At 48.3% G+C, this 25,752-nt stretch overlaps 1 protein-coding gene and 1 long non-coding RNA gene across 4 annotated transcripts in view; one reads left to right on the top strand and one right to left on the bottom strand.

The window, feature by feature from the left end:
* Positions 1-25,752, bottom strand: part of elp4 (elongator acetyltransferase complex subunit 4) — a 500,372-nt gene that overhangs the window by 132,906 nt on the left and 341,714 nt on the right. The gene's annotated exons all lie outside the window — the stretch shown is intronic.
* LOC140384497 (uncharacterized) overlaps positions 24,828-25,752 on the top strand; it is a 57,586-nt gene continuing 56,661 nt past the window's right edge. The window contains exon 1 of the long non-coding RNA XR_011933068.1: positions 24,828-25,065. This is a non-coding gene — a long non-coding RNA (uncharacterized lncRNA). The remainder of the gene's footprint in view (positions 25,066-25,752) is intronic.

The raw sequence follows: 25,752 nt of genomic DNA, 5'->3' as shown, positions 1-25,752 counted from the left end.
GCCCAGCCTTGAATGCAATGACCGAGTTGCCACTGCTCTCTGTCGCAGAGAATTCCAAAGATTACTGACCCTCTGAAAGAAGAAAATCCTCCTCATCTTCAACTTAAATGGAATATCCCTTATTTTGAAACCATGCAGCCTTGTGGTCGGTCCTTCACAGGGGAAGCATCCTCTTAGCATCTACCCTGTCAAGCCCCCTCAGAATCTTAGGGTGGAATTTAATGGAAACATTTCTAAGTTCATTTGTGGCGGCTTATTAAGCAAGTTTCCTGCCAGCTCTGTGCCAAGGTGCCCACGTTCAAAGGGGAGGGCCAGGGAGCCACCCTGCACTATCCCTTGCCACCCAGGGTCCTCCGATAACCCTGGAGATTGCTGTGTGCCGTACCACCTGGTCCATGTTTGTGTGGACCAGTACTAAATGGCACATGGCTGCAGCCTCGCTGAGGAAGCTGGTAGATCCTGGGAGGCCGGAAGATCCGGGGTAAGCTCGCTTAAGCAGGTTTAAAACCTGCTTGGCCGTGCGCTGTTTAGTCATGCCCCTTTTGGGCGGGATCCTGATTCCAACACCTCGTGGGACTTGGGTATATCCCGTGAGGTGTGAAGGCTTTCGGGAAGCCCATGGGAGGCCTTTCCTGGGATCTACCGGCCGCGTTGCACTAGAGCGAGAGTGCAACGCAGCTGGTAGATCACGCCCTTAATGTCACAATAGATCTTCTGAACTCCAACGAGTACTGTCCTTGATTTAAGTTACCTCGCTTTAAGCAGTTCCGCTTTAACTTTGGTCAATTAATAGGGCCAGTATTTGCATTAAGCATCAGAAGTTTTGTTTGAACATTGTTTCATGCCATCACTGGCAAAGGGTCACGTGACCCAATTCGTTCAATATCGGAGCGGCCCCTGACCCTCCCAGTCACTTTTGACCTTGCCACTTGCCGAACCTCTGGTTGCTGCTGATTCTCCCTCTTACCCAGCATTCTGGTCACTGCTAATCTTCCCCCTCACCAAACCTCCTGGTCGCTGCCGACTCTCCTCATCACCAACCTTCCCTCTTGCCAACCCTCCTGGTTGCTGTCAATGCACGCTCTTGCTGACCTTCCCTCTCACCAATCCGCCTGGTCATTGCTATCGTTTCTTATTGCCCCTCCCCAGCTTGTGGCTTACTTCTGCAGCCCTGAAGCTGCTCTTCTTGCCTGTTGCTGTTCATCACAAGCTCTCACTTGCAGCGAGGGTTCGGGAGAGGCAAACAGTGAAAGAGCGAGACAAGGAGAAAGAGACGGGCAGTGAGACAGAGCTATAGTGAGCCTGGAAGGGTCTGGGAGTAAGAGAGGCAGCAGGCCAAGGAGGCGGCAGGCTGGAAGCAGGAGAGACGGCAAACCAGAAGAGGCGGTGAGTTGGAGGGTTTGGATTGGGAGAGATGGTGAGCCAGAGTCAAGTAGAAAGCATCAGGATATTTATTTTATGTTTTTTAATTTAGTTCATTTTACAAGTTATCTCATTTATGAATGTAAGAACTTAGCAATGTAATGTGTTTTAATATGCAGGGTATATTAATGTCTTTATGTGGATTTTTTTGAGAAAGATGCTACAGAACCCAACTACAGCATTTATGTTGGCTATAATGGAAAGAACGGATTTGCTTAATCTTGTTTCATTTAAAGTTGCACTTTTCAGGAATGCGACAACTATAATGTTTGCTCATAAAATAACCCCTTCATCCCAAGAATCAGCCAGCGAACCTTCTCTAAACTGCTTCCTCACCTTAAGTAAGGAGACGAGAATGGTACATAGTGCATTAGCTGTGGTCTCACCAATGCCCTGTAAAGTTGTAACAAGATTTCTCAACTTTTATATTCCAGCCCCTTGTAATAAAGATCATTTGCTGTACCTGCATTCTTTTGTAATTCATGTACCAAGACAGCCAGATCCCTCTGTACCCGAAGATTCTGCAGCTTCTCTTTCTTTAAATAATATTCTGCTTTTCTCTTCCGCCCACCAAAGTAGACAATCTCACATTTTCTCACCATCTATGCCGTCAACTGTAGTTTACTGCTGGTACTCTTGCCTTGAGTCAGAAGGTTGTGGATTCATAGCCCACTCTAGAGACTGGAGCACATAATCTAGGCTGACAACGCGCTGCAGTATTGAAGGAGCACAGCAATGTCAGAGGTGCTGTCTTCTCTCCAGGGTGAATGTACCAGGTCCCATGGTACTATTCCAAAGAGAATAGAGGAATTCTCCTCAGAGTTGTGGCCATCACTAATGAACATAAAAGATTATGTTATCATTAATGCATTGCCATTGATGAGACCTTGCTGTGTGTAAATTAGCTTCTGTGCTTCTACACTTTTACCTCAATGACTGGAACATCCTGAGATGACTATATAAGTGCAAGTTCTTTCTTTCATATGCACGTAAATTGCATGAATAATTAGATCAACACCAAAGAGGAACTATTTGCTGTGCCATATTATGTAATTATCCACAGGTGAATGCAGTATTAGCAGGGACAATAAAGAAAGCTGCTTTTATTTTATCGTTGTTTCAACAAGTCTGTGTCCAGAAAACACAGAATATGTCAATTTAGTCATTTTCACTATTCGTGCCCTTTGCGGGAAAATGTATAGCAGTGAGCATTTTCAGTGTAATTTCTAAATTATACTAATGATGTAAATAAAATCAACAATCTCCAATTTATCCTACTGACAAATAAAAAATATAATGTAATATCACTCAGAATATTACTGGGGGTGAAAAACTGACAAGATTTTTGTTTGACACAGACAAGCTTTTACTTGTTACATCACCTTACATTAAAAATTATTTCTACAGAAACATTAAAGTGCTCCAAGCATGCAAGAATTCCAAGTTACAATCAACAGACTTGGATGAACATTTTTTTTGTCATTTACCTAAATATTTACTTTGCAAGCTTTTAAAACCAAATTGCTTTCGCATATTCTGTATTTCAAGTCAAAGACAGCACTTCACATTATATCTTGTGATATAGAACATGAAAGGTTTAATAGACTAAAACTAATTTGAGTGATTTTTGTCACCTCCTTAAACATTCTGATTCAGTAATCTGGAAGTAGGTTTCAGAATTTATTTATGCCATTTTATACTGACATGTGGATATGTAAGTTTTTTTTTACATAGTGTACTACAAATGGGTTGCATTTTTTTATTTTTTCTGCTTCTGCTGGCTAAAGGTCTCTTGATAAAAATAAAATGATCCCAGCATATGGAGTAGTTGCTATGTCCTTCGGGGGATGGTCTGCAGCTATGCGCACCACAGGCACGCCAAGGAGAGGTGAATTGTCAAATGCAATTTCAATCATTGGGTGGGTTGGATGAAACAGATTAGTTGTATGCAATCATGATAGATAGTTTATCCCAGCCCAAACCGCCGCTTGGGAAATCTTGCACGCAAACGAACAGAAACTCAGTCATTATTAGTGTCAAGAAGCCATACGGAGACACAATTTGGTCGCCAGCCAGGCAACGTTGAATCAAGCCGAAATAAAGTGACCAATTGCATGTTTAAAATGGAAACTGATAGGGATGTTGTCAGTTGTTTCAAATGTTTGAAATGTTTCAAATACAAGAAAAAATATTCATAAATATTGAATATTTCACGTATTAAATTTTAAAGGTCCCCTCTGAAGTGAAATGTGATGTTAAAGTGAGGGAATGTAAATTAAATACATTGGTGTCCCAATTCTTTTCATCTTCATCCTAGAAGCTGTAATGGCAGGATGGATGTAATGGGCATGGTCCTTATTGTAACATTTTCCTTATTTAAAAAAAGTACCTTCAATAAAACTGAAGAATTTATCTACCTCTTTACAAATCATATTTTTATTCATAGATGCGTGTGTAGATTAATTCTTTTCTCTCTGCATGCAGTTTTCTTAAAAACAAAATCACATATTAAAAATTAACAAAAGGAGGGAAGGCCTTAAGTCCAACGCCTGGAGCAAAATGCTTTGACAAACCTAGGAGCTCTTTCTGTGCTATTCCAAATGCACTTGTCACTCAGTATTATCCATCCTCATTAATGACAATGGGAAAGTTTATCTTAGAAACAGGTTTTAAATCATCTACTGTTTACAAGGGGAGCATGAAATCTCCTACAAAACAGAAGGCGGGAACTACTTTTACAGCAAAATCACTTTTGGCAGATTTAATATGTAAATCACACTGCAAATTTCCACCTTTCGTGTTTTATATTTCTGTGAAACATTAGATGTTAATTTGCGACTGACTGTAAAGATAAATTATAATATCACTCACGAAAATCCAGATTGAAGGTGTGGGAAAGTTATTACTAGCCATAGTTTTTGTGCAGATGCAAACACAGACAAGCAGAGATAGCCTGTGGCTACAGTGGAGCAACAGAATAGATGAACATTCCTCCATGTTTCAGCCCAGCCATGATAATTAAACAGCCCTACAGTAATTACACCTATTTGTAATCATCTGCAAAGAAATGGGCTCTTGCTAATCATGCTAGGGTAGCAAGCCATTCATTTTGGTTGGGTGTAGAACCTTCAATGGCGTTCAAGTCTAACTCCAACAAACGCGCACAATATTGAAATGAGAAAATCCAGCTTTTTGTTAATAAATGTTTTGAAATTCAATCCTTAATGTTTTTGGCAACAGATATGTTGGAAGCACTCCATCTCAACCGGAAAGTGTCCAAGTGGTAATACTCCTCGAATCCCAGTTGATCAAGAAGTAGGAGTACTACGTGGAGAAAAGCTAAATTTGCTAATTCCACGTCCTTGTGGCTCCGTCTATCATGATGATAGTTTCTCTGTATCTCGCCTAATTTCCCCACAAATTTCCCCAATGGCATAGCTTCCTGCTGGAATATAGACCCAGAACCTCAAGGATATCCTGAAATATCTCCTCCAAATGGCTGTTACTTATTGTGAAGCTGGTCTGCGAGTGTCAGTAAGGCTACATAGTCAATCTCAGGTTGCACATACCTATGCATTTTCTACTTTAGGAGGGGATGGAGCCAAGAGATAACTACCAGAAATGGCTCATTTTTTGCTTCTCTACGTGGATTTGAGGGTAAGAATACTTCCAATGACAACTGGCATTTAGAATGAAAAACCTGCATTAAATGAGCACTTTATTCCAGTCTATAAAGTCGTAACCATAGATTCATTTGTAATGGCTTCTCTTCCCGATTCCGCACCATTACCTTTGGAGTCGCTCAAGGATATATCCTTGGCCCCTCCTTTTCTCATCTACATGCTACACCTTGGCAACAGCAACATTGGAAACACAGCATCAGATTCTCCATCTATGCTGATGAAACTCAGCTTCACCTCACCACCACTGTCTGAATTGGCACCCTGCTTCTGTGATACCTAGCACTGGATGAGTAGAAATGTTCTCCAATTCAGTCATTGCCAAAAACTCTGTTCCTGAACACTAATTCCATCTCACACCCGGGTAACAGCCTGAGGCTGAATCATACCATTTACAACCTTGGCATATGATCGGATTCTGTGTTGAATTTCCAAATCCATACCCTCTTTTCCATGATCACCTCCTTCCACCTCCATAGCACTGTTTATGACCGCCTCAGTATATCTGCTGCTTGAAACCCTCAACCAAACTTTTGTTCACGCTTTTGTTCCTATTCCAATGTTTTCCTTGCCAGCCTGTTAACCTTACTCCCTTCATAAACTTCAGCTCATCCAGAATTCTGTTGTCTATCTGCTAACTCACATCAACTGCTGCTTATCCATCATCACTGTGCTCATTAATCTACCAAAACTCCCATTGCGGCAATGCTTCAATTTAACAATTCTTCTATTAGTTTTCAAATTCCTCACTCATCTCTGAGCTCCTCCAATTATGACCTCTTGTGCATCCCCATTTTTCATCTCGCCACCCAAATCTAGAATTTCCTCCCTAACTCTTTTCTTCTCTCTCCTCCTTTAAGGTGGTTCAAGCTTTTGGTCGCCTCCCTAATATCTTATTTACATGGCTCAATGTCAGATTTTGCTTGATAAACCTCCTGTGAAATGACATAGTATGTTAAATCACCAAATGAATGCAAGTTGCTGTTGTTTATACTGTGTCCAGGATATTTCAAAGAGCTTTACAACCAATGGATTACTTTGAAAGCATAATCACTGGCAAATCACAGGCAAACCCTGCTCTCTCTCCCAAAAACTTTGCATCTGCTATGCCTCTATTTCAAATATTTATATCCAATTTTCTTTTAAAAACAATGGAAAAACAATGGAATGAGTTAATGCTCCAACTAGTCCCTGTGGTAAAGCATTCTACATTCTTTTTTTTTAATAAATATTTTATTGAAAATTTTTGGTCAACCAACACAGTACATTGTGCATCCTTTACACAACATTATAACAATACAGATAATAATGACCTTTTTTTTATATAAACAAAAAACAACAAATAAATAAATATTAAATAACAAAAATGAAAACTAGCCCTAATTGGCAACTGCCTTGTCACAGGCTATACCCCCCCCACCCACCTCCCCCCCCCACCCCCCCCAAGTCCTGGGCTGCTGCTGCTGCCTTCTTTTTTCCCCCATCTATCTTTCCGCAAGATATTCGACGAACGGTTGCCACCGCCTGGTGAACCCTTGAGCCGACCCCCTTAGGACGAACTTAATCCGCTCTAGCTTTATGAACCCCGCCATATCATTTATCCAGGTCTCCACCCCCGGGGGCTTGGCTTCTTTCCACATTAGCAATATCCTGCGCCGGGCTACTAGGGACGCAAAGGCCAAAACATCGGCCTCTCTCGCCTCCTGCACTCCCGGCTCTTGTGCAACCCCAAATATAGCCAACCCCCAGCTTGGTTCGACCCGGACTCCTACTACTTTTGAAAGCGCCTTTGTCACCCCCACCCAAAGCCCCTGTAGTGCCGGGCATGACCAAAACATATGGGTATGATTCGCTGGGCTTCTCGAGCACCTCGCACACCTATCCTCCACCCCAAAAAATTTACTGAGCCGTGTTCCAGTCATATGTGCCCTGTGTAATACCTTAAACTGAATCACGCTTAGCCTGGCGCACGAGGACGACGAGTTTACCCTGTTTAGGGCATCTGCCCACAGCCCCTCCTCGATCTCCTCCCCTAGCTCTTCTTCCCATTTCCTTTTTAGTTCGTCCACCATAGTCTCCCCTTCGTCCCTCATTTCCCTATATATATCCGACACCTTACCATCCCCCACCCATTTCTTTGAGATGACTCTGTCCTGCACCTCTTGTGTCGGGAGCTGTGGGAATTCCCTCACCTGTTGCCTCGCAAAAGCCCTCAATTGCATGTACCTGAATGCATTCCCTTGGGGCAACCCATATTTCTCGGTCAGCGCTCCCAGACTTGCGAACTTCCCGTCCACAAATAGATCTTTCAGTTGCGCTATTCCTGCTCTTTGCCACATTCCATATCCCCCATCCATTCCCCCCGGGGCAAACCTATGGTTGTTTCTTATCGGGGACCCCCCGAATGCTCCGGTCTTTCCCCTATGTCGTCTCCACTGTCCCCAAATCTTCAGTGTAGCTACCACCACCGGGCTCGTGGTGTAGTTCCTCGGTGAGAACGGCAATGGGGCTGTCACCATAGCCTGCAGGCTGGTCCCCCTACAGGACGCCCTCTCTAATCTCTTCCACGCCGCTCCCTCCTCCTCTCCCATCCACTTACTCACCATTGAAATATTAGCGGCCCAATAATACTCACTTAGGCTCAGTAATGCCAGCCCCCCCCTATCCCTACTACGCTGTAAGAATCCCTTCCTCACTCTCGGAGTCTTCCCGGCCCAAACAAAACCCATGATGCTCTTTTCTATCCTTTTAAAAAAAGCCTTCGTGATCACCACCGGGAGGCACTGAAACACAAAGAGGAATCTCGGGAGGACCACCATCTTAACCGCCTGCACCCTCCCTGCCATTGACAGAGCTACCATATCCCATCTCTTGAAATCTTCCTCCATCTGTTCCACCAACCGCGTTAAATTTAGCCTGTGCAATGTGCCCCAATTCTTAGCTATCTGGATCCCCAGGTAACGAAAGTCTCTTGTTACCTTCCTCAACGGTAGGTCTTCTATTTCTCTACTCTGCTCCCCTGGATGCACCACAAACAGCTCACTCTTCCCCATGTTCAATTTATACCCTGAAAAATCCCCAAACTCCCCAAGTATCCGCATTATTTCTGGCATCCCCTCCGCCGGATCCGCCACATATAGTAGCAGATCATCCGCATATAAAGATACCCGGTGTTCTTCTCCTCCCCTAAGTATTCCCCTCCATCTCTTGGAACCTCTCAGCGCTATCGCCAGGGGCTCAATCGCCAGTGCAAACAGTAATGGGGACAGAGGACATCCCTGCCTTGTCCCTCTATGGAGCCGAAAATATGCCGATCCCCGTCCATTCGTGACCACACTCGCCACTGGGGCCCTATACAACAGCTGCACCCATCTAACATACCCCTCTCCAAAACCAAATCTCCTCAACACCTCCCACAGATAATCCCATTCCACTCTATCAAATGCTTTCTCGGCATCCATCGCCACTACTATCTCCGTTTCACCCTCTGGTGGGGCCATCATCATTACCCCTAACAGCCTCCGTATATTCGTGTTCAGCTGTCTCCCCTTCACAAACCCAGTTTGGTCCTCGTGAACCACCCCCGGGACACATTCCTCTATTCTCATTGCCATTACCTTGGCCAGGACCTTGGCATCCACATTTAGGAGGGAAATTGGTCTGTAGGACCCGCATTGTAGCGGATCCTTTTCCTTCTTTAAGTGAAGCGATATCGTTGCTTCAGACATAGTCGGGGGCAGTTGTCCCCTTTCCTTTGCCTCGTTAAAGGTCCTCGTCAGTACCGGGGCGAGCAAGTCCAAATACTTTCTGTAAAATTCAACTGGGAATCCGTCCGGTCCCGGGGCCTTTCCCGTCTGCATGTTCCTAATTCCTTTCACCACTTCTTCTACCGTAATCTGTGCTCCCAGTCCCACCCTTTCCTGCTCTTCCACCTTGGGAATTTCCAGCCGATCCAAAAAATCCATCATTCTCTCCCTCCCATCCGGGGGTTGAGCTTCATACAATTTTTTATAAAATGTCTTGAACACTTCATTCACTCTCTCCGCCCCCCGCTCCATCTCTCCTTCCTCATCCCTCACTCCCCCTATTTCCCTCGCTGCTCCCCTTTTCCTCAATTGGTGTGCCAGCAATCTGCTCGCCTTCTCCCCATATTCATACTGTACACCCTGCGCCTTCCTCCATTGTGCCTCTGCAGTGCCTGTAGTCAGCAAGTCAAATTCCACATGCAGCCTTTGCCTTTCCCTGTACAGTCCCTCCTCCGGTGCTTCCGCATATTGTCTGTCCACCCTCAAAAGTTCTTGCAGCAACCGCTCCTGTTCCTTACTCTCCTGCTTCCCTTTATGTGCCCTTATTGATATCAGCTCCCCCCTAACCACCGCCTTCAACGCCTCCCAGACCACTCCCACCTGAACCTCCCCATTGTCATTGAGTTCCAAGTACTTTTCAATACATCCCCTCACCCTTAGGCACACCCCCTCATCCGCCATTAGTCCCATGTCCATTCTCCAGGGTGGGCGCCCTCCTGTTTCCTCCCCTATCTCCAAGTCTACCCAGTGTGGGGCATGATCCGAAATGGCTATAGCCGTATATTCCGTTCCCCTCACCTTCGGGATCAATGCCCTACCCAACACAAAAAAGTCTATGCGCGAATAGACTTTATGGACATAGGAGAAAAACGAGAACTCCTTACTCCTAGGTCTACTGAATCTCCACGGGTCCACACCCCCCATCTGCTCCATAAAATCCTTAAGCACCTTGGCTGCTGCCGGCCTCCTACCAGTCCTGGACTTCGACCTATCCAGCCTTGGTTCCAACACCGTGTTAAAGTCTCCCCCCATTATCAGCTTTCCCGTCTCTAGGTCCGGGATGCGTCCTAGCATTCGCCTCATAAAGTTGGCATCATCCCAGTTCGGGGCATACACGTTTACCAAAACCACCATCTCTCCCTGTAATTTGCCACTCACCATCACGTATCTGCCCCCGTTATCCACCACTATAGTCTTTGCCTCGAACATTACCCGCTTCCCCACTAATATAGCCACCCCCCTGTTTTTCGCATCCAGCCCCGAATGGAACACCTGCCCCACCCATCCTTTACGCAGCCTAACCTGGTCTATCAGTTTCAGGTGCGTTTCCTGTAACATAACCACATCTGCTTTAAGTTTCTTAAGGTGTGCGAGTACTCGTGCCCTCTTTATCGGCCCGTTGAGCCCTCTCACGTTCCACGTGATCAGCCGAGTTGGGGGGCTTCCCACCCCCCCCCCCTTGCCGGTTAGCCATCATCTTTTTCCAGCTTCTCACCCAGTTCCCACGCAGCTGTATCACCCCCAGGCGGTGCCCCCCCGCCCATCCTCTCCCGTACCCACTCCCCCCTTTCCCCAGCAGCAGCAACCCAGTAATTCCCCCCTCCCACCCCCCCCGCTAGACCCCCCGCTAGCGTAATTACTCCCCCCATGTTGCTCCCAGAAGTCAGCAAACTCTGGCTGACCTCGGCTTCCCCCCGTGACCACGGCTCGCACCGTGCGACGCCCCCTCCTTCCTGCTTCTCTATTCCCGCCATAATTATCATAGCGCGGGAACCAAGCCCGCGCCTCTCCCTCGGCCCCGCCTCCCATGGCCAACGCCCCATGTCCTCTCCCTCCTCACCTCCCCCCATCACCACCTGTGGGAGAAAGAAAAGTTACCACATCGCAGGATTAGTACATAAAACCCCTCTTTGCCCCCCACATTCGCCCCACCACTTTGTCCAAACGTTCTTTTTCATACTCCACTCATTCCAGTTTTTCTTCTACAATAAAAGTCCACGCTTCATCCGCCGTCTCAAAGTAGTGGTGCCTCCCTTGATATGTGACCCACAGTCTTGCCGGTTGCAGCATTCCAAATTTTATCTTCCTTTTGTGAAGTACCGCCTTGGCCCGATTAAAGCTCGCCCTCCTTCTCGCCACCTCCGCACTCCAGTCTTGATAAACACGGATCACCGCGTTCTCCCATTTACTGCACCGAGTTTTCTTCGCCCATCTAAGGACCATTTCTCTATCCTTAAAACGTAGGAATCTCACCACTATGGCTCTGGGAGTTTCTCCTGCTCTCGATCCTCGCGCCATCACTCGGTACGCTCCCTCCACCTCCAACGGACCCGTCGGGGCCTCCGCTCCCATTAACAAATGCAGCATCGTGCTCACATATGCCCCGACGTCCGCCCCCTCCACACCTTCAGGAAGGCCAAGAATCCTCAGGTTGTTCCTCCTTGCGTTGTTTTCCAGTGCCTCCAACCTCTCCACACATCGTTTCTGGTGTGCCTCCTGTATCTCCGACTTCACCACCAGGCCCTGTATATCGTTCTCATTCTCGGCTGCTTTCGCCTTCACGACCCGAAGCTCCTGCTCCTGGGTCTTTTGTTCCTCCTTTAGCCCTTCGATCGCCTGTAGTATCGGGGCCAACAACTCTTTCTTCATTTCCTTTTTTATCTCCTCCACGCAGCATTTCAAGAACTCTTGTTGTTCAGGGCCCCATATGAAACTGCCACCTTCCGACGCCATCTTGGTTTTTGCTTGCCTTCCTTGCCGTTGTTCCAAAGGATCCGCTGCAATCCGGCCACTTTCCTCTCCTTTTTCCATCCGTGTCCAGGGGGAACACCCTCCTGGTTTACCGCACGGTGTTTTTAGCCGTTAAAATTGCCGTTGGGGCTCCTATCAAGAGCCCAAAAGTCCGTTTCACAGGGAGCTGCCGAAACGTGCGACTCAGCTGGTCATCGCCGCACCCGGAAGTCAGCATTCTACATTCTAACATCCTACCGTGCATTCCTTTCTCCAACAACTCAATAATTTCATATATGATACCTTGTCACTGATTTCACAACTAGAATAAATAGTCTTCACATATTTGCTCTTTCAAAAACCTTCATAGCTTTCAAACAATTAGCAAATATCCTCTTAAATTCTCCACTGGAAATTCTCTGTCTCTCAAGCATCACCTCTTAATGGTAGCTGATAATTATTGGGATAATCCTAGCAAATTTACATTGTAGCTACCTGTGGCTATAATGTCTTTGCATAGTGCCCTAAACTGAATTCAATACTCCAACTGTGTCCCAAATAATGTTTTGCTTAATTCATCATTACTTCTTCACTTGTATATAAAATTCAAAATTCCATTGACCATATTATGCAATTTATAGCACATTTCAGTCAATAATGCTTTCAAATAGACAATAGTGAATGAATTTTGAAATGGACCAGACATTGCCTACTTCAGGTGAGTTGTGTGGCCTGTAGATTAGTTTTACAACAATCTTTACTTGTTTACACATTAAGACTAATTTCAGCTATTTAGGACTGTGTGTTTTGATTTTAAACTGCATATCAAAGTGTGCCAGATAATGCTGTTAAGACTGGACAATGCTCTCATTTGATTTATAACATTTATCAGATGTTTATAACATTTCTCTCCAATCAACCCCAGTTTTGAGAAGTATCAGAATAGAAATTAATATACTTTTTAATACAGTTCAATATTTTGACAATGAGATTCCAAAGTCAACACAATTGGGAGTGCTGGCCCGCAGACAAGTCAAGCAACAGCCTGACTTGGTCATACTCATGGACAGAGGGACAGACTCACCTGAGCTGGTAGTACAGTGTTACACAGTCAGGAGGGAGTGCTCTGGGAGTCCCCAACAGCGACTCTGGATCCCATGAAGTCTCATGGCATCAGGTCAAACATGAACAAAGAAACCTCCTGTTGATTACCACCTACCGTCCCACCTCAGCTGATGTAACAATGTTCCTCCATGTTGAACACCACTTGGAGGGACACTGAGAATTGCCAGGGCAGAGAACATACCCTGGATAGGGTTTTAATTTCCATCACCAAAAGTAGTTTGGTAGTACCAACCCTGACTGAGCTGGCTGAATCTTGCAGAACATAGCTGCCAGATTGAGTCTGTGGCAAATGGCAACCAACAAGAGGAAAAAATCTACTTGACCTCTTTTTTAAAAAATGGTTAACGGGATGTGGGTGTTGCTGGCTAGGCAAGTATTTATTGCTCATTCCTAATTGCCCTTGAGATGGTAGTGGTGTGCTGCATTCTTGAACTGATGCAGTCCACATGTTGTAGGAACACCCACAGTACTGTTCCAAAGGGAGTGCCAGAATTTTGACCCAACAGTGAAGCAACAGTGATATTGTTCCAAATCAGGATGGTATGTGGCTTGCAGGCAAACTTGCAAGTGGTGATGTTCCCCGGCATCTATTGCCTTTGTCCCTCTAGGTGGTAGAGATCGCATGTTGGAAGGTGCAGTTGAAGGAGCCTTGGTGAGTTGCTGCACAGCAACTTGCAGATGATACACACTGCTGCCATTATGCTTTGAAGGTAAAGCGAGCGAATGCTTAAGGTTGTGGATGTGGTGCCAAAAAAGCTGGCTGCTTTGTCCTGGATGGTGTCGAGCTTCTTAGGAGTTGTTGGAGCTGCACTCATCCAGGCAAGGGGAGAGTATTCCATCACACTTTGGACTTGTGCCTTGTAGATAGTATGCAGGCTTTGGGGAGTCAGGAGTTGAGTTACTCCGCAGACTTCCAAGCCTCTGACCGGTTCTTGTAGCCACAGTATTTATATGGCTATTCCAGTTAAGTTTCTGGTCAATAGTAACCACCAGGCGATAGTAATGTCATTGAATGTCAAGGGGAGATCGTTAGATTCTCTCTTGTTGGGGATGGTCATTGCCTGGCATGTGTGTGGCATGAATGTTACTTGCCACTTATCAGCCCAAGCCTGAATATATCCAGGTCTTGTTTCGTGTGGACATGGGTTGCTTCAGTGTCTGAAGGGTTGCGAATAGTGCTGAACATTGTTAATCATCCATTTGGTGTGGGATTGCTTAGCGCTATCTATCGCATACTGCTTCCGCTGTTTGGCATGCAAGTAGTCCTGTGTTGTAGCTTCACCAGGTTGACACATCATTTTTATGAATGCCTGATGCGGCTCATGGCATGCCCTCCTGCATTCATTGAACCAGGATTGATTCTCCAGATTGATGGTAATGGCAGAATGGAGGATATGCTGGGATATGAAGTTACCGATTGTGGTTGGGTACAGTTCTGCTGCTGCTGATGGTCCACAGCGTCTCATGGATGTTAAGCTTTCAGTTGCTAGGTTTCCTAGACATCTATCCCATTCAGCACATTGATCGTGCAATACAACACGATGAAGGGTATACTCACTGGGAAGACGGATCTTTGTCTCCACAAGGACAGTGCCAGTGGTCACTGCTGCCAATACTGTAATGGACAGATGCACCTGTGACAGGTAGATTGTGCAGGATGAGGTCAAGTAGCACCCTGCCCACCAGCACTGTTGGTTCCCTCACCACTTGCCGAAGACCCAGTCTAGCAACTATGTCCTTTAGGGCTCAGAAAGTTTAGTTTGCGGTGATGCTACCGAACCACTCTTGGTGATGGACATTGAAGTTCCCACCCAGAGTACATTTTGTGCCCTTGCCACCCTCAGTGCCACCTCCAAGTGGTGTTCAACATGGAGGAACACTGATTCTGCAGTAAGGTACGTGAGAACCAGCAGCTGGATTTCTTGGGGCGAGACTGGATGTCGAAAACTCCCAGGGGAACTCCCAGAGTGCCTTCGCCTCTGGTGGGCCAGTCCTGTCAGTGGGACGATGGTGTCAGAGATACTGGGCGCGATTCTCCGACCTCCCACTGGGTCGGAGAATCGCCGGGGGCTGGCGTGAATCCCGCCCCCGCCGTGTCCCGAATTTTCCGCCACCAGAGATTCGGTGGGGGCGGGAATCGCGCCGCACCGGTCGGCGGAAATCGCACCGGTCGGCGGGCCCACCCCCGGCGATTTTCCGGTCCGCGATGGGCCGAAGTCCTGCCTCTGTCAACCCACGCCAGCCGGCGTGGATTGAACCACCTTTCGAACGGCGGGACAAGGCAGTGCGGGCGGGCTCCGGGGTCCTGGGGGGGGCGCGGGGCGATCTGGCCCCAGGGGTGCCCCCACGGTGGCCTGGCCCGTGATCGGGGCCCACGATCCGCGGGCGGGCCTGTGCCGTGGGGGCACTCTTTATTACCACAAAGCCACTGCCTCTTCCATTCTCGTGATTCTACTGGTCGCAGATGTACATGTCCGTGACTAAATTAGTATAAGTCTGCCACACAGTCCTTGTGGAGACAAGTCCTATCTCCCAATTGAGGGCCCCTCCATTGTGTTGCCCGGTACTATCACTGTGCTAAATGGAATACATTCTGAACATTTCTAAAAATTGAAAACTGGGCATCCATGGGTTGCTGTGGGCCATCAGCAGGTCGTATTCAACCACAACCTGCAACCTCTTAGTCTGGCATATCCCCCACTCTACCATTACCTTCAAGTTGGGTCATCAATTCTAGTTCAATGAAGAGTACAAGAGGGTAGACAGCAGCAGCACTAGGCACTCCTAAAAATGAGGTGTCAACCTGATGAAGCTACAGCACAGAACTACTTGCGTGACAAACACTGTAAGCAGCGCGTGATAGAGCAAATAAGTCCCACAGCCAATGGATCAAATCTAAACTCTGCAGTTCTGCCACATTCAGTCATTAATGGTGACAGACAATTGAAAGCTCCACAAATATCCGCATCCTCAATTAAGGGCTGGCACAGTACTTCAGTTCAAAAGATAAGGCTAAAGCATTTGCAACCTACTTCAACCAGAATTGCCGAGTGAATGATCCATCACGGCCTCTTCCTTAGGTCTCCAGCATTACATATGACAGACTGTTCAATGCAATACTTGTGATATCAAGAAATAGCCGAAGCCACTGATACGGCACAGGATATGGGCCCGGGCAACATTCAAACAGTAGTACTGAGTACATGTACTCCAGAACTCGCTGCTCTCATAGCCAAGCTGTTCCAGTACAATTACAATACTGACATCTACTTGAAAATGTGGACAATTGCCCAGCTATGTCCTGTCCATAAAAAACAGGACAAATGCAACTTGGACAATTACCATCCCATCACAGTCTACCTACCCTTCACCATCAGCGTAGAGATGGAAGGCGTTGTCGACAGTGCTATCAAGTGCCAATTACTCGGTGATAACCTGTTCCATCTGGGTCTTGACCTCATCTAGACTTACTCCAAACATGGGCAAAAGAGCTGAATTGCAGAGGACAGAGTGAGAGTAACTTCCCTTTTGAAATCAAGGCAGCATTTGACCGAACATGGCATCAAGGGGCCCTACCAAGATTAAGTCATTTGAAATCAGGGGAAAATCTCTCTCCTGCTTCAAATCATACTTAGCACAAAGGACAATAGTTATGGTTGTTGGAGATCAATTGTTTCAGTCCAGAACATCATTGCAGGAGTTCCACAGGGTTGTGCTCTAAACCAAAAAATCTTCAGCTGCTTCATCATGACCTTCCCTCCATCAGAAGGTCAGAAGTGGGGATGTTCGCTGATGATTGCACAATGTTCAGCACCATTCGTGACTCAGATACTGAAGCAGTTTGTGTTTATTTGCAGCAAGACCTGGGCAACATTCGGGCAAGAGATACAAAAGTCTGAGAACACACACTAAAAGGTTCAAAAACAGCTTCTTCCCTGCTGTTACTAGACTCCTGAATGACCCTCTTATGGACTGAACTGATCTCTCCCACATCTTATCAACTGGGTAGTACTACACTCAGTATGCTTCACCCGTTGCCTGTGTCTATGTATTGACATTATGTATTTATCATATCTCCTATGTTTTTTTCAAGTTTGGAACAACCTGTCAACTGTATGCAGAACATACTTTTCACTGTACCTTGGTACACGTGACAATAAATCCAATCCAATCCATTCAGGCTTTGGCTGATAGGTGGCAAGTAACAAGTGTCAGGCAATGACCATCTCCAACTAGAGCGAATTTAACCATCTCCCTGCAAGATTTGATGGCATTATCATCACTGAATCCCTCACTATCAACTTCCTGGGGGTTACCATTGACCAGAAACAGGACGGGACCAGGCATTTAAATACTATGGCCAAAAGAACCAGTCAGAGGCTGGGAATTCTGCAGTGAGTAACTCATCTGCTGACTCCCCAAAGCCTGACTACCATTTACAAGGCATAAGTCAGGAGTGTGAGGGAACATTCTCCACTTGCAACTTGCACCCAAGGAGCTTGACACCATCCAGGGCAAAGCAACTAGCTTGACTAACATTACATCGACAACATTAAACATTCACTCATTTTATCACTGACGCATAGTGACAGCAGTGTGCACCATGTACAAATTGCAGTGCAGCAACTCATCAAGGCTCCTTCGATTGCACCTTCTAAGCACTCGATCTCTACCACCCAGACGGGCCAGTTCAACAGATGCATGGGAACACCATCACCTGCAAGTTCCTATCCGAGCCACACCTCATCCTGACTTTGAACTATATCATCATCCCTTCATGTTGCTGGATCAAAATCTTGAAACTCCCTCCGTAACACCATATGGTTTGTAGTGATTCAAAAAGGCAGTTCATCAACACCGTCCTATGGACAATTAGGGATGGTAAGAAATTTCTCTACCGAGTGAGTGGTGAGAATGTGGAACTAGCTATCACAAGGAGTGGTTGCAGAGAATAGGAAAAGAAGAAATAGAAGCTCTAACAGGCAACCTGGCCCTTCGAACCTGCTCCAGCACTTACTAATATGATCTACTTTCTTTTAAAAATATATTTATTCAAATTTTCCAACAAGTTTTCAACAAAACCCCCCCCCCCCCAAAACAAGAAAAAAGAAACAAAAACACAACAATCAGAAATTATACATTGGATTTCCCCCATATACAATAACCCCCATATAACATTTAAAAGCACAAATGGGGAAAACCCCCCCACCTTCACCCAAACGCCACCCCAAAAGAACCCCCCCCCCCCCGCCCCTGGGCTGCTGCTGCTGCTGACCTCCTCCTAACGCTCCGCGAGGTAGTCTAGGAACGGTTGCCACCGCCTGGAGAACCTTTGCACAGACCCTCGCAAGGCAAACTTCATCCTCTCCAGCTTGATGAACCCTGCCATGTCATTGATCCAAGCTTCCACACTAGGGGGCTTCGCATCTTTCCACAGTACCAAAATTCTCCGCCGGGCTACCAGGGATGCAAAGGCCAGAATACCGGCCTCTTTTGCCTCCTGCACTCCCGGCTCGTCCGATATCCCAAATAATGCCAATCCCCAGCTCGGCTTGACCCGGGCGTTCACCACCTTGGACATAGTCCTCGCAAAACCCCTCCAAAACCCATCCAGCGCCGGGCACGACCAGAATATATGGACGTGATTTGCCGGGCTCCCCGAGCACCTCCCATATCTGCCCTCCACCCCAAAGAACCTACTCAACCTCGTCCCTGTCATATGTGCTCTGTGAGTAACTTTGAACTGTATTAGGCCGAGCCTGGCGCAAGAGGAGGAAGAATTAACCCTACTCAGGGCATCAGCCCACAGACCCTCATCTATCTCCTGCCCAAGCTCCTCCTCCCACTTGCCCTTTAACTCCTCCACCGAGGCCTCCTCCTCTTCCTTCAGCTCCTGGGAAATCGCCAAAACCTTGCCTTCTCCAACACATACACTGAAATCACCCTGTCCTGAATCCCACGTGCCGGTAGCAGCGGGAATTCCCTCACCTGCCACCTCACAAACGCCCTCACTTGCATGTACCTTAAAGCGTTCCCCGGGGGTAGCCCAAACTTCTCCTCCAGCGCCCCTAAGCTCGCAAACGTCCCACAGCTCCCCCATTCTTCTAATCCCTGCCCGATGCCAGCTCCGAAATCCCCCATCCATCCTTTCCGGGACGAACCGATGATTCTCCCGAATCGGTAACCAAACCGAGGCTCCCACCTCATCCCTGTGTCGCCTCCACTGCCCCCAGATCTTCAGTGTCGCCGCCACCACCGGATTCGTGGTGTACCTTGTCGGCGAGAGCGGCAGCGGTGCTGTCACCAGTGCCCTCAGGCTCGTGCCCACACAGGACGCCATCTCTAGCCTCTTCCACGCCACCCCCTCTCCCTCCATTACCCACTTACGGATCATCGCCACATTGGCAGCCCAATAATAGCCACACAAATTCGGCAGCACCAGCCCCCCCCTGTCCCTGCTACACTCCAGAAACACTCTCTTCATCCTTGGGGTCTTATTTGCCCACACAAATCCCATGGTGCTCCTGCTTACCCGTTTGAAAAAGGCTTTGGGGATCAGAATGGGAAGGCACTGGAACACAAAGAGGAACCTCGGGAGGACCGTCATTTTGACCGACTGCACCCTACTCGCTAGTGAGAGTGGCAGCATATCCCATATTTTAAAATCCTCCTCCATCTGCTCCACCAACCGCGTCAAATTGAGCTTGTGCAGGGCCCCCCAGCTCCTAGCTACTTGGATCCCTAGGTACCGAAAGCTCCTTTCCACCCTCTTCAGCGGTAGCTCGTCTATCCCCCTTCCCTGGTCCCCTGAATGCAACACAAAGAGCTCACTCTTCCCCACGTTGAGGTTATACCCCGAAAAGTCCCCAAACTCCCTAAGGCTCCGCATGACCTCCACCATCCCCTCCACTGGATCCACAACAGACAACAGGTCATCGGCATACAACGACACCCGGAGTTCCTCTCCCCCCCGGACCAATCCCCTCTATTTCCTGGATTCCCTCAGTGCCATGGCCAGCGGCTTAATTGCCAGTGCAAATAATAAGGGGGATAAGGGGCACCCCTGCCTCGTCCCCCGGTACAGCCGAAAGTACTCCGACCTCTGCCGGTTCGTAGCCACACTCGCCACCGGGGCTCTATATAGCAGCCTGACCCAACTGATGAACCCCTCCCCGAAACCAAACCTCCGCAACACTTCCCAAAGATACTCCCACTCCACCCGATCAAAGGCCTTCTCCGCGTCCATAGCTACCACTACCTCCGCTTCCCCCTCCACCGAGGGCATCATAATCGCATTGAGGAGCCTCCTCACATTTGTATTTAGCTGCCTACCCTTCACAAATCCCGTCTGGTCCTCATGAATCACCCCCGGGACACAGTCCTCAATTCTCGTAGCCAGCACCTTCGCCAGCAACTTAGCGTCAACAATGAGGAGCGAGATCGGTCTATACGACCCACATTGCAATGGATCCTTGTCCCGCTTCAAGATCAAAGAAATCAGCGCCCTGGACATTGTCGGGGGCAAGGTCCCCACCCCCCCTCGCCTTATTAAAAGTACTCACTAGCAACGGGCCCAGCAGGTCCACGTATTTCCTGTAAAATTCAACCAGGAACCCATCCGGCCCCGGGGCCTTCCCCGCCTGCATGCTCCCCAATCCTTTAACCAGCTCCTCCAGCCCAATCGGCGCCCCCAAACCAACCACCTCCTCCTCCTCCATCCTCGGGAACCTCAGCTGATCCAGGAATCGTCGCATCCCCTCCTCCCCCGCTGGGGGCTCAGACCTGCACAGATCCCCATAAAAGTCCCTAAATACCTCGTTTATTCTCACTGCACTCCGCACCGTATTCCCCCCTCTATCCTTGACTCCACCAATCTCCCTTGCTGCCTCCCTCTTACGAAGCTGATGTGCCAGCATCTGACTCGCCTTCTCCCCATACTCATACGCCGCCCCCTGCGCTTTTCTCCACTGCGCCTCTGCTTTCCCCATGGTCAACAGGTCGAATTCCGTCTGGAGGTTCCGTCGCTCCCCAAGTAGCCCCTCCTCGGGGGCCTCTGCATACCTCCTGTCCACCCTTAAAATCTCCCCCACCAACCTCTCCCTCCCCTCTCTCTTCTCCCTGTGGGCACTAATGGAGATTAGCTCTCCCCTGACCACCACCTTCAACGCCTCCCAAACTACCCCCAACTGCACCTGCCCGTTGTCGTTGGCCTCCAAGTATCTTTCAATATACCCCCGCACCCGCCCGCACACCCCCTCATCCGCCAACAGTCCCACATCGAGGCGCCACAGCGGGCGCTGGTCCCTCTTATCCCCCAACTCCAGCTCCACCCAATGCGGGGCATGGTCCGAGATGGCTATGGCCGAATATTCCGTTCCCTCCACTTTCGGGATTAGCGCCCTACTCAAAATGAAAAAGTCTATCCGGGAGTAGGCTCTATGGACGTGGGAAAAGAAGGAAAATTCCCTGGCCTGCGGCCTGGCAAACCTCCATGGACCCACTGGTCCATAAACCCCCTAAGCACCTTGGCTGCAGCCGGCCTCTTACCCATCCTGGACCTAGAACGGTCCAGTGCTGGGTCCAGCACCGTGTTGAAGTCTCCCCCCCCCATTATCAAGCTTCCTACCTCCAGATCCGGAATCCGACCCAGCTTGCGTTTCATAAATCTGGCAGCATCCCAATTCGGGGCATATACGTTAACCAGTACCACCCGCACTCCCTACAACCTACCACTCACCATCACATATCGACCTCTATTATCCACTACAATATTCAGTGCCTCGAACGACACTTGCTTCCCCACCAGTATTGCAACCCCTCTGTTCTTCACATCCAGCCCTGAATGAAAGACCTGCCCTACCCATCCCTTTCTCAGCCTAACCTGATCTGCCACCTTCAGGTGTGTCTCCTGGTGCATAGCCACGTCTGCCTTCAGTCCCTTTAAGTGCGTGAACACCCGGGCTCTCTTGACCGGCCCGTTCAGGCCCCTCACATTCCAAGTTATCAGCCGGATCGGGGGGCTACTCGCTCGCCCCCCCCCCCCCCCCCCCCCCGCCGACTAGCCATCTCCTTTTCTAGACCAGCCACGTGCCCGCGCCTCCCGCACCCTCCAGTCCCCCAGGCGGCGGACTCCCGCCCACTACCTCTCCTACTTCCAGCTCCCCTTTGGACAATGCAGCAGCAATCCAGTTTCCCACCCCCGCCCCCCCGCTAGATCCTCATCTAGCCATTTTGCTCCCCCCATGACACTCCCGAATGTCAGCTGACTCCTGCTGACCCCGGCCTCTTCTGCCATTCCATCGACCCCCCGGTGTGAGAATCTCCCCACCCCTTGGCAGTCAGTGTGCGCTCCTCTCCAGCACCGCCCCCCCCCCCTCCCCCCCCCCCCTTCCCCCCCCCCCCCCCCGGCCCTGTCCCCATCCTTCCCTAACGCGGGAAAAAAAGCCCGCGATTTCCTGAGCTGGCCCCGCCCCCTCTGGCGCAGCTCCTTTTTGCGGCCTTACCCTAACTCCCTATCCCCGGGCCTCCACCCCCCTCTTCCTCCGCAGGACCCTCCAACACCGACGCCCACACTCTCCCACAGCCCCCACATCAAATCCATTCACCCATCCCCACCCAGCACCAAAACAAAAAGAACATTCCCCAAACGCAGTAAACACAGTAAACATCCCCCCACGACAAACCCTCAGTTTGAGTCCAACTTTTCAGTCTGGATAAAGTTCCATGCCTCATCAGGCTTTTCAAAATAGTGGTGCCGATCTTGGAACGTGACTCACAATCGCGCTGGCTGCAGCATCCCGAACTTCACCCCCTTCCGATGGAGCACTGCCTTAGCCCGGTTGAAACCAGCACTCTTCGTAGCCACCTCCACACTTCAGTCCTGGGAAATCCGGATCTCCGTGTTCTCCCACCTGCTGCTCCGCTCTTTTTTGGCCCATCTCAGGACACACTCTCCGTCCATAAAGCGGTGGAACCTCACCACTACAGCCCTTGGCGGCTCGTTGGATTTGGGTCTCCTTGCCAGGACCCGATGAGCCCCATCCAGCTCCAGGGGCATAGGGAAAGCTCCCGCGCCCATCAGCAAATTGAGCATCATGCTCATATATGCTCCGGCACGGGCCCCTCCACTCCTTCAGGGAGACCCAGAATCTGAAGGTTCTTCCTCCTCGACCTATTCTCCAGGTCCTCAAATTTATCCGCCCACCTCTTGGTGCAGCGCCTCATGCGCCTCCACCTTCACCGCCAGGCCCAAGATCTTGTCCTCGTTCTCCGAGGCTTTTTGCCGCACCTCCCGGATTGCCGCCCCTTGGGCCTTCTGGGTCTCCACAAGCTTCTCAATCACCGCCTTCATTGCCGGCAGCATTTCTGTCCTCAGCTCCTCGAAGCAGCGTTTAAGAAACTCCTGCTGCTCCTGCGACCACGCTGCTTGGTCTCCACCCGCCGCCATCTTGCTTTTCCTCCCTCACACTTTCCGCTGCACCAGGATCACTTTTTTAACCGCTCCACTCCTGGTCCAATCCATATACTGTCGGGGGGACATTGCTGTCACCTTCCCACACTGGAAGCAGTCGAACAATTGCCGTTGGGGCCCCTCTGTAGAGCCAAAACGTCCGTTCCTGGCGGGAGCTGCCGAACGTGCGACCTAGCTAGGCATAGCCACAACCGGAAGTACCTACTAAGATGATCTTCAATGTCAAATCCACCTTCCTGCACCATCCCCATAACCCTTAATTCCCTAGTACCCAAACATCTATCGGCCTTTTTCTTTGAATATATTTAACTGACCATACATAGCATTCTGGGGTAGAGAATTCCAAAAATTCACCTTTGAGTCAAGAAATTTCTCATCTCAGTCCTAAATGACTGACCCTATATTCCGAAATTGTGACTCAATGTTCTAGATTCCTCAGCCAGGGAAACATTTCATCATCAACCTCTCCTCAAAAAATCTACTCATCCAAGAAACCAATCTAGTGAGCCCTCCATGACAGACCCTCTCGGAAGCAATGCAAGTATGTCCTTCCTTAGTAGGGAGACAAAAACAGTATTCCAGAGGTGTGGTCTCACTGAGGCCCGACACAATTGTATTACAACATTTTTACTCAAACTCCAATCCCCTTGTAACAAAAGGAATACAGAGTATAATATATTAAAGGGGAAGCTAGATAAACACAAAAGGGAGAATGAAACAGAAGGGGATGAAATAGAAGGATACGTTGATAGGATTGGATCAAGTAGAGCGGATGGAGTCTCATGTGCAGCAAGCACTGACATAGACCTGATTGGCCAAAACGCTGCTTTTGTGCTGTAAACCAGTGTTTTTCAAACTGTGGGTCGCGACCCGCAGATGGGTCACGTGTGTTTGAAAATGTGTCGCCAAACATGATCCCCAAAGATCACCTGATTTTTCTTTCCGTTTACTCTCTGGGTAAAGTTTTGCCGTCTTAATGTGATCCTGTTCGAAAAAAAAATGCACATTCATAAGATTAAATTTTATACCTAGCCAATACACAAATACAATGTTTCATTATGAAACCTAATATTTGGAATGGCTGTGAGATCAACACTGGTGTGGCGTTACATATAGATCTGGTTCTGTTCTGTTTTTAGCGCACATATTGTAGAAGGCAGTATTACTATGAAGACCTCTCAAACAATGACATAGCCAGCATATGAGGTCTTTTGATCTGGAGGGAAAGCTCAGTACTGCCTCCTACAAGCTATGTGCACTTAATGAAAGGAGAAGGTAATAATTGGGATGGAGGTGTATTTTTAAATGTTCACTGATCCCGTTTAGATTTCGACTGTCGGAGCAGTATTACAGTTTGCCTGGTCGGTGGACTCTGCCGGAGTCTCAAATTTCCCGCCATGAAGGTTATGGCGTCAGAATTTGCCGAGCATTGCCATGATCTCACAATCCAACTCATAATTTCTCCCCGTCTGCATTGAAATATTTTGCAGTTGAATCCATTTCAAAATGAGATGACGTCTGAAAACGTGGACGGCTGATGCACTGTAAATGAGTGTATTGTCTGATGTCGGACATTTATTTTGAATTTACATGTTGATGAGAGGAATAAGATTGATCGAATTTCTTTACAGCTGAATTCATGTTGATCCAGCGCTACCAGATCAGCGAATGTGTTCATGTTGGTGGGATGGCACATGGCATGTCAAATCCCCAGCTCGATTAAGCAGCCTTTTGGTACTTTGGATCCCACAGAGTTAAATATCGGCTTCGAGTTGGAAATGTCCGATTGGACGAAACCAGCGATTTCAGTTTCGGGGATGTAAAACTGTTGGTAAGTTAAATTTACAAAATACAAGGTGGAATTATTTTGTTGCCTGGCAACATCTTGGCTTTAAGTATGTAGAACTGAATGCAATTCAACATCATATGTGAGGAAGATCAATTATATTAATTTTAAATGCATAGAAGTGCACATGGTAGCACAGTGGTTAGCACTGCTGCTTTACAGCGCCAGGGTCCCAGGTTCGATTCCCGCTTGGGTCACTGTCTGCGCGGAGTCTGCACGCTGTCCCCGTGGCTGCATGGGTTTCCTCTGAGTGTTCCGGTTTCCTCCCACAAGCCCTGAAAGACGTGCTTGTTGGGTGAATTGGACATTCTGAATTCTCCCTCTGTGTACCCGAACAGGCGCCGGAGTGTGGCGACTAGGGGATTTTCACAGTAACTTCAGTGCCGTGTTAACGCAAGCCTACTTGTGACAATAATAAAAATTATTAATATTATTATAAGTGAGGACTAGCTGATCTGAGTAGTAAATGAACGTGGTGTGGGTTGCGAGGGACAGCCATTTGGCAAAAGTGTGAAGTCAGGAAAAAAGTTTGGAAAACTCTGTAAACTATGCAATACTGCTTTAGAATTTCCTGAACTCCATGTACAGTTACAAAACAGCCTTTCCTGGTGTATATCCCAGCCGTAACTGGTGAGATGAGATTGTTGGTGTTTCTGCAGTAGTTATCTAGTA

Source organism: Scyliorhinus torazame, chromosome 10, assembly GCF_047496885.1.
Source record: "Scyliorhinus torazame isolate Kashiwa2021f chromosome 10, sScyTor2.1, whole genome shotgun sequence".
NCBI classification, from domain to species: Eukaryota; Metazoa; Chordata; class Chondrichthyes; order Carcharhiniformes; family Scyliorhinidae; genus Scyliorhinus; species Scyliorhinus torazame.
The sequence above is the reverse complement of the archived record's forward strand: the minus strand, read 5'-3'. Positions and strand labels throughout refer to the sequence as shown.